The sequence below is a fragment of the Dendrobates tinctorius genome, unplaced genomic scaffold (genome assembly GCF_039654945.1).
Source record: "Dendrobates tinctorius isolate UK_male_01 unplaced genomic scaffold, ASM3965494v1 ptg000128l, whole genome shotgun sequence".
In the NCBI taxonomy this organism is placed as follows: Eukaryota; Metazoa; Chordata; class Amphibia; order Anura; family Dendrobatidae; genus Dendrobates; species Dendrobates tinctorius.
Window position 1 is genome coordinate 1,610,771 of NW_027361796.1, and position 10,409 is coordinate 1,621,179.

The following is a 10,409-nucleotide window of genomic DNA, read 5'->3' on the forward strand; positions in this document are numbered from 1 at the left end:
TGTCAACTGATTCTGACAGATGACACCCGCATTTTAGCAGGCATGCAGTGGGGGATAGCTCCCTCTGCTCCCTGATTTGTGCCTTCACAACCCAATCTCTATGGGCTGACCATTGACATGGTGACCTGGGTCACCAGATAATGTTCAGAGCATGATTTAGCAAGTTTGCCTGTCAGTGCAAAGCTGACAGTTTGTAAAGCATAGGAATGCTCCTGAATTCCTATGCTTTACAAGCAATCATCCTGCAAAAGTGAAAGTCGCATAGTGGTACAAATTAAAAAAGTGAAAAAAAAATTGTAAAAATAAAAAAAATCACAAGATAATAATATATATATATATATATATACTGTATATATATATATATTGATATTGTACCCAGCAATAAATATTTTTATGAAAAAAATGTACACATTTTTGGTATCGTTGTGTGTGGTACAACCCGACCTATAAAACTGTCCCACTAGTTAACCCCTTTAGTGAAGACAGTAAAAAAACTAGGCAAAAACGATGCTTTATCATCTTACCGCTGCACAAAAAGTGGAATAAAACGTGATAAAAAATGTAAAAAAAATAAGGCATCTCTGAAAATGTTATCTTGTCCCACAAAAAACAAGCTCCATCCATGAAAAAATAAAAAAGTTATAGCTCTCAGAATAAAGCGATGCAAAAATTATTTTTTCTATGAAATGGTTTTTATTTGTAAAAGCGCCAAAACATAACAAAACTATATAAATGAGGTACTGCTGTAATAGTACTGACCCGAAGAATAAAACTATCTTATCAATTTTACCACACGCCGAACGGCATTAAAAAAATCAGAAAATAATTCCTGAATTGCCGGTTTTTGTTCATTCTGCTCCCAAAAATCATAATAGACAGCGATCGAAAAAGTTATATGCCCACAAATGGTACCAATAAAAACATCAACTCCCGCAAAAAACATGCCCTCACATGACTCTGTGGTATCTCTGGAATCGCACCGATACGAAGAATAAAGTCTTGTAATCACTTATACCACATGAGAAATGGTGTATAAAAGAAATTAAACCACTTCTTCACCTGGTATTGATTTGCTCATTTTGCCTCCCACAGATCGCAGTAACGCTTGGCACATTTATAATGCATTCAACGCTGAGCACTTACACCAGAGGTTTCTGTGTAAAACTTTGAAATACATGATTCAGGTATAACCCCCAGAGGAAGATTTCCTATAATGAGGCATATGGAGGCACTGTGGACGCTGTCTGGCCTATGAATGGGTGGTATATGTCTTTTTAGGTGTGCATAAAAAAGGACAATGCTGAACAGAGGCCAGATGGAGTCTAAAGTAACTCTGCTACCTCATTATAGTGAGTGGCTCCCTCTGGTGTTTCATCTAAATCACGTCACTCAGATATTTATATGAAAACCCCAAAGTAATTGCTGAGCTTAGAGCGCCAGATAAGTGTGATCCCAAATGTTGTGTAAAATGTTCACAAGAACAACTTCAACTCAATCCACAAAAAATGCAAGTCCCCACTCAGGTTTGTCATCTGTTAACAGAATTATAATGGACTTCCACATTACTTGCAGTACAAAGGCTCTGGAAAAGAGAAATGGCTCCTTAACCCCCAAAACAAATTCAGCAAATTCTGAGCTCCCAAATCTAAATCCCACCTCCCTTCTGAACCCCCAGTATGACTAAACCGCAATTAGTCTCCACATGTTTGGCATTTCTGTAGCAATGAGAGCTTGCCTAATTTGCAGGAGCATGAGCTGGGCACAAAGGAATATAACGTGCTGGTCACTACAACATCATGGTCACTACAACGTTCTGGTCACTACAATGGCAGTTTGCAAATTTTCCAATTTTGCAACATCCACTGCTGCTTGTTTCTGGAACAAACACATGGAGTCAAAATCCTCACTAACCCTGTAGATAACTTCCCAAAGGGTTATAATTTCCAAAATGGGGTTAATTGAGAGGGAATTATGCTCTTCTGCACTTGGGGGCTCTTTATATAGAGTCGCTAACTATTCTAGGAAAATCTGCGCTCCAGGAGGCAAATAGTGCTCCGTCCTTCCCGACTGTCACCATATGGCTAACAGTACTATATAGCCACATATGGGGTTTTTCTACATTCAGTAGAATTGTGGGACAAATTTTTGTGCCATTTTTACCCATTTCCCAGCGTGAAAATGTAAAATCTAGGGCTAAAACAAAATTTTGATGGAAAACATTTAAAAAAAATTTCAGTGCTCAATGGTATAAAAATTCTTTGACCCACCATGGTGTCAATATGATCACTGCACCCCTAGATGAATTCATTGAGAGGTGTAGTTTGTAAAATGGGGTCTCTTATGGAGGGTTCTGCTGTTCTGACACCTCAGGGGCTTTGCCAATGTGACATGACACCCTCAAACTAGTGCAGCAAAATCTGAATTCCAATATGGTGTTTCTTCACTTCTGAGCTTTGCACTGTGCCTCAAAAGTAGTTTTCAACCACATATGGGATATTGTCTTACTCAGAAGAAATTACGCAACAAATTTTTGGGTCCATTTTCTCTTATCCTTGTGAAAATTAAAAAAATTGGGGCTAAAATAATATATATTTTTCATTTTCACAGATCAGATAACGGACAGGAATCTGTGTTGTGCTGACCGGGGTCGGAAAGAGACTGTTTAGGCTATAGAGCCTGCGCGCTGGACATGGCACAGCCTGTGTGCCCACAGGTCTGAGAGAGCGGAGCTCTACTATGAACACTGAGGATTCATCTGTCTGATGTAAGACTGTTTGCCTTTGTTCATGCTTCCACGGTTTAAGGAGAAAATAAACCACATAGACTGTTTTAAGTGAAAGATCGTCCCTGTGTGCATGTTATATCGCTGCCAAGCGAGTACACCTCAACCCGCTAGTGATCGCTACATTGCAAGGGGTCTGAATACTTTCCGTACCAATGTACAAGATCAATGATCAAGATACGTCTTTGAACTTACCTCTTTATAATGATGTTTTCTTGAATGCTGGTTCTTTTATTGAATTATTTATTGCTAAATCATTTTACAGATTATCCAATGGAATAATTTAAAGTATGTTGCAAACAGCAAAGGTCAGGGTTACTGATCTTTATGTATTGGTTTCAATTTAATTAGGCATTGTACATAATAGATGATTACTACTTGGGGAAATTGAATAAATTGAAATTAAATATGGTGTAGGATCAAGACAAAAAACATCTAAGTTATTAAAGATTTTTTACATTATTTTTTTTTTACCCAGGCAGAGCTCTGCACTTTTTATTGTTGTTGTGCCTGATACTGTAGTTCATTTGGATCCAACTGATTGGCCTATTATTATTATAATTTAATTAAAATGGATATATGCCATCAGTATTAGGCCATGTGCACATTTTTAATATTTGTTCAGTATTTCACATCAGTATTTTTAAGCCAAAAGCAGGAGTAGAACAATCAGAGGAAAAGTATATATAATAGAAACATGTCACCACTTCTGCATTAATCACCCAATCCTGATAATGGCATATCAACATTGATGTAAAATGCTGACCAAACACTGATCATGTGAACATGGCCTAAGTGTCTTGTTCAACATCTTTAACTCCTTCACTCCCAAGCCTGTTTTCACCTTCCTACAGTTGTGCTAAAAAAGTTTACATACCCCTGCAGAATTTTGGCTTTTTTCAGAGAATATACTGTATATGATAATGTTTTCTCTTTTTAAATCATAATGACAACCCAAAACAGCCAAATGACCCTGATCAAAAGTTCACATACTCTGGTGATTTTGGGCTGATAATATCTACAGAAGTTGACACAAATGGGTTTGAATGGCTATTAAAGGAAACATCCTCACCTGTGACCTGTTTGCTTGTAATCAGTGTCTGTGCATAAAAGCTGAGTGAGTTTCTGGGATCCAGAAAGACTCTTGCATCTTTCATCCAGCCACTGACGTTTCTGGATTGTGAGTCATGGGTAAAGCAAAAGAACTGTCAACGGATCTATGGGAAAAGGTATGAGAGAAAAGAGAGGACATAGAATCCAAATCCATTGCAAGCATATATGAATTTATTTGTCAAAAAGAAAGACACATATCAGAGATACAGGATATTACAAAAAATCAAATAAAATGGGTAATCACATAAAGCCCGGTGCTAGGAAAAACAAGAGGGCAGCCTGTGATGGGTGTGTATACCCAGAACCAATACCACAAGAATTGAGAAATATAAACAAAAATACAGCATTGGTTATGAAAGTGGCATAAAATGTAGTCATTGTACCAACCAAACGGTATACAATAGGATATATTAGTCTACAGAGGTCACCAATTGTAAGATATCACTTGGGCAGTATTATACCATATACAGTGGGGAAAAAAAGTATTTAGTCAGTCAGCAATAGTGCAAGTTCCACCACTTAAAAAGATGAGAGGCGTCTGTAATTTACATCATAGGTAGACCTCAACTATGGGAGACAAACTGAGAAAAAAAAATCCAGAAAATCACATTGTCTGTTTTTTTTTCATTTTATTTGCATATTATGGTGGAAAATAAGTATTTGGTCAGAAACAAGCAATCAAGATTTCTGGCTCTCACAGACCTGTAACTTCTTCTTTAAGAGTCTCCTCTTTCCTCCACTCATTACCTGTAGTAATGGCACCTGTTTAAACTTGTTATCAGTATAAAAAGACACCTGTGCACACCCTCAAACAGTCTGACTCCAAACTCCACCATGGTGAAGACCAAAGAGCTGTCCAAGGACACCAGAAACAAAATTGTAGCCCTGCACCAGGCTGGGAAGACTGAATCTGCAATAGCCAACCAGCTTGGAGTGAAGAAATCAACTGTGGGAGCAATAATTAGAAAATGGAAGACATACAAGACCACTGATAATCTCCCTCGATCTGGTGCTCCACGCAAAATCCCACCCCGTGGGGTCAGAATGATCACAAGAACGGTGAGCAAAAATCCCAGAACCACGCGGGGGGACCTAGTGAATGAACTGCAGAGAGCTGGGACCAATGTAACAAGGCCTACCATAAGTAACACACTACGCCACCATGGACTCAGATCCTGCAGTGCCAGACGTGTCCCACTGCTTAAGCCTGTACATGTCCGGGCCCGTCTGAAGTCGGCGCCTGCTACACACCAGGACATGATGGGTATGTTTATCCAGCTTATTTAAGCATCTTTAGACCTTTCCCACAGTTTTATTACATGTTATATTACTTTTCACCGATATGGCATATAGCTGTGTTCTATATGGACTCAGCTTCAGGATGTATTGACTCAGCTTTAGGATATATTGGCTGGTTTACATCCAGTGCAGCAACTGTTGGTATCACCAGCATTACTTATCTGGGCATTATATATGGTATAATACTGCCCAAGTGATATCTTACAATTGGTGACCTCTGTAGACTAATATATCCTATTGTATACCGTTTGGTTGGTACAATGACTGCATTTTATGCCACTTTCATAACCAATGCTGTATTTTTGTTTATATTTCTCAATTCTTGTGGTATTGGTTCTGGGTATACACACCCATCACAGGCTGCCCTCTTGTTTTTCCTAGCACCGGGCTCTATGTGATTACCCATTTTATTGGATTTTTTGTAATATCCTGTATCTCTGATATGTGTCTTTCTTTTTGACAAATAAATTCATATATGCTTGCAATGGATTTGGATTCTATGTCCTCTCTTTTCTCTCATAATATTGAGAATCGTCTCCATTATATTTGACTTCATGAGGCATTATTTAGGTATTTTACTTGATAATGAAATAAGGATGTTCTTTTGGAGTATTTTTCATATCTATGGGAAAAGGTAGTTGAATTGTATAAAACAGGAAAAGGATACAAAAAGAATTGATAAAAGGAATTGATAATGCCAGTCAGCAGAATTCAAACTGTAATTAATAAATGGAAAATCAGGGACTCTGTAAAAATAAAACCACAGTCAGTTAGACCAACAAAATTTTTGCCCACAACTGCCAGGAAAATTGTTCCGATTGCAAAGAGAAACCCACAAATAACATCTAATGAAGTACTGGACTCTCTGAAAACTAGTAGAGTGGCTGTTTCAAGATGCACAGTAAGGAGGCCCTTGAATAAAAATGGGCTGCATGGTCGTGTCGCCAAAAGAAAGCCATTACTGTGCAAATGCCACAAAGTATCTCACCTACAATATGCAAAACAGCAGAGAGACAAGCATCAAAACGTCTGGAACAAGGTAATTTGGAGTGATGAGACCAAAACTGAACTTTTGGGTCACAACCATAAACATTACATTTTGACAGAGGCCAACAAGGCCTATGATGAAAGGAACACCATTTCTACTGTAAAGCATGGAGGTGGATCACTGAAGTTTTGGGGATGTGTGAGCTACAAAGGCACAGGAAGCTTGGTCAAAGTTGAAGGAAAAATGAATGCAGCACGTTATCAGCAAATACTGGAGGCAAATTTGCAATCATCAGCCCAGAAGTTGCGCATAGGACGCGCTTGGACGTTCCAACATGACAACGATCCAAAACACAATGTCAAGTCGACCTGCCATTGGCAACAGCAGAACAAAGTGCAGTTTCTGGAGGGCCATCTCAGTCTCCTGACTTCAATATCATTGAGCCACTCTGGGGAGATCTCAAGCACGCAGTTCATGCTAGACAGCCCAGAAATTTACAGGAACTGGAGGCTTTTTGCCAAGAACAGTGGGCAGTTTTACCATCTGAGAAAATAAAGAACCTCATTCATAACTACCACAAAAGACTTCAAGCTGTCATTGATGTTAGAGGGGGAAATACACGGTACTAAGAAATGGGGTATGTAAACTTTTGATCAAGGTTATTTGGATGTTTTGGGTTGTCATTGTTTAAAAAGAGAAAACACAGTTGTTTGACAATAAATAGCTTCACCCATCCACAAACCATGAGTGGAGAAAAAAGTTTGGTGTTATCATTCATATTCTCTGAAAAAAGGCCAAGACAACAAAAATTCTGCCGGGGTATGTAAACTGAGCAAAACTGCAATTATGCCAAATTTTCCAATTCTGAGCAGTGTAATATTTTGCAACGCTTCAACAAATCTCGGTGATTCTGACAATGTTTTTTTGTGAAACATTGTACTTCTTATTAGTGCTAAATTTTGGTCAATATGACTTGCGTTTATTTATAAAAAATAGTGAAAATTTGACAAAAATTTGACCATTTTAAAACTTTGAAATTTTATGCCCTTAAACCAGATAGTTATACCACATAAAATGGTTAATAAATAGCATTTACCATATATCTATTTTACATCAGCATCATTTTTTGAAACAATGTTTTTTGTTAGAAAGTTAGAAGGGTTAAAAGTTCATCAGCAATTTTTAATTTTTTCAACAATACTTACAAAATCAATTTTTAGGGAACATTTAAAGTGACTTTGAGGGGTCTATGAGACAGAAAATACCAAAAAGTGACATTTTAAAAAAACTGTACCCTTCAAAGTACTCAAAAACACATTTAAAAACTTTACTATCTCTTCAGTTGCTTCAGCCCCAAATATTTCATTTTCACAAGGGTAACAGGAGAAGATGCACCACAAAATTTGTTGTGCAATTTTGCCTGAGTACAACACTACACCATATGTAGTGAAAACTACTGTTTGGGCGCATGGCAGGGTTTGGAAGGGAAAGAGCGCTATTTGACTTTTGGTTCACAAAATTGTCTGGAATAGATAGTGGATGGCATGTTGTGTTTGGAGAGCCCCTGATGTGCCTAAACAGTGGAAACCCCCACAGGTAACCCCATTTTTTAAATTACACCCTTCAAATAACTTAAATAAAGGTGTGGTGAGCACCTTGTACATATAGGTGCTTCACAGAATTTTTAATGCTGATACGTGAAAATGGAAAAAAAATTACCACAAAAATGTTGCTTTAGCCCCAATTTTTCAATTTTCACAAGGGCAACAGGAGAAAATGGAGCACAAAATTTGTTGTGTTATTTCTCCTGAGTACAAAGATATTCCATATGTGGTGGAAAACTACTGTTTGAGCACACCACAGGGCACAAAAGGGAATGAGCGCCATTTGAATTCTGGAGTGCAATTTTGACTGGAATAGATAGAGGACACCATGTCACATTTGAAGAGCCCCTGCCATGTCAATACAGCAGAATCCCTCACAAGTGAACCCATTTTGGAAACTACACAGCTCAAGGAATTCATCTAGGGGTGTAGTGAGTATTTTCAACACTCAGGTGAACAGAATTGACAAACATTGGGCTGAGTAAAGGAAAAAGTAAAAAAATTTCCACTAAAATATTGCTTTGGCCTCAAGTTTTGATTTTGAAAAGGGATGATAGGAGAAAATGAATGGTTCAATTTGTTCTACAATATTTCCTAAGTACGACAATGCCACATATGTGGTCAAAAATACTTTTGAGACACAGTAGTGCAAAACTCATAAGTGAAGAAGTGCCTTATTGAAGTTTAAGGATGCCATGTCACAATGTTAGAGCTCCCGAACTGTCAGAACAGCAGAACTCTTTCATATTTGACCCAAATTTACAAACTAAACTCCTCAATAAATTAATTTGGTTGTACAGTGAGCATCTTCACATCACACGTGCCTCACAGAATTTTATAAAATTGGGTGGTGAAGAAAGAATAATTACATTTTTACCATTAAATGCTGTTTTAGCCCCCATTTTTTTAAGGGCTAATAGGAAACAATGGACCACACAGTTTGTTGTTTAATTTCTCCGAAGAGTGCCAGTAAACTACATGTAATTGGGAACTATGGAAATCTCAGAAGGGAAGGAGAGCCACATTATATTGCAGATATTGCTGTTAAAGTTTGCGTGTGCCATGACCCATTGGAAGAGCCCCTAAGTTGCCAGAACAGCAGAACCCCCCCACATAAGTGACACCATTTCACAAAGTACACCTCTCAAATTTATCAAAGGGCCAGTGATCATATTGACTCCATGGGTGTGTCACAGAATTTTATACCATTGGGCAGTGAAGAAAAACTGAACAGGCAATACCCCATATGTGGCTGCATAGTACTGTTTGGCCACACGACAAAACTCAGGAGGGGCAAAGCACTTTTTGACTTTTGGAGAGCAAAGTTTTGTAGAATAGTTTGCGGACTCCTTATTCAGAGTCCCTAAGTGCCAGAAGAGCCGAATCGCTCCCTCAAGTGACCCATTTAGGAAATTACAACCCTCTCGGAATTTATAGGTGTAGTGACAATTTAGACTCCATGGATGTTTTCCAAAAACAAGAAGCAATGGATGTTGCTTTGTTAAAATTGCAATTCTGCCATTGTAGTGCCTAGTACATTTTAGTGCCCATACTTTATGTCCAGCTCGTGTTTCTAGAGACATGCATAAACTAGAGGCAAAATGGATAATGAGAATAGACTGCATACATCCTAAAGGCCTTAGGCTGCTTTCACACATCCGGCTTTTTGAATCCGGCATGATGCGGCGAAATTTGGAACAACCGGATCCGGCAACGGATCCGGTTTTGTCCCATAGAGTTGTATTGTTGCCGCACCATGCCAGATGGGTATGCGGCGCATCTGATTTTTGCCGGATATGGGAAGAAGTAGCCGGTCGGTGTCTGCAAAAAACATTCGCTGCAACGTTTTTTGACAGCGCCGGACCGGTTTTCTCACAGCGCATGCGCGGAGGCTGTGAGTCTCGCGCTGCTCTTTTAAATGTGGGCGCCACCGTATCCGGCCACGCAGGCATCCAGTGTCTCCGGCACATCCCGGATCTGCCCCTACGGCTTTTCGCCGCATGGTGCCGGAGATGCAAAGCTGGATGTGTGAAAGAAGCCTTAATGAGGTCTTGAGTTTTGCCCCATTTCTGTAAATTTTTTCTTTGTGTCTTTGTCTTACTTTCTGTTGCTTTTAACTCTCATTGTTTATTATTGCTCTTTGTGCTGGTCATCTTGTTCTTTGAACTTATGACCATTTGGAACGGCTTTCTGGACCTGTGGGATGAATCTAATAGCGGATGTATTTATTCTGTCTCCCTACCATGGATGTGCACTGCTGGTCATTATTTTCCATAACCGGGTTTTATTATCAACACACTATATTCCTATTTTTAAATATATATTTTTTTATTTACACCTAAAATACTTTTATCAATTCATTTAATTCTCTCTGTTACACCATTGGGGTGTTTTGGTTCTTGATGTTTAATCATTCTGTATATTTTTATATATCCCCTTTTTCACTAAATTTGCTGTAATTCAACTGTATTAGTTTACATTTTTCAAAATATTAATTAATCTTTTTTATCATGGTTTTTATCTGGACATGAATTTATATGTGTATGTTCAGATGTGCACATATGTGTGATTATATCATGGATTTGTGATTACACTTCTTTGTGCTTTATTTGCACTGCCACTT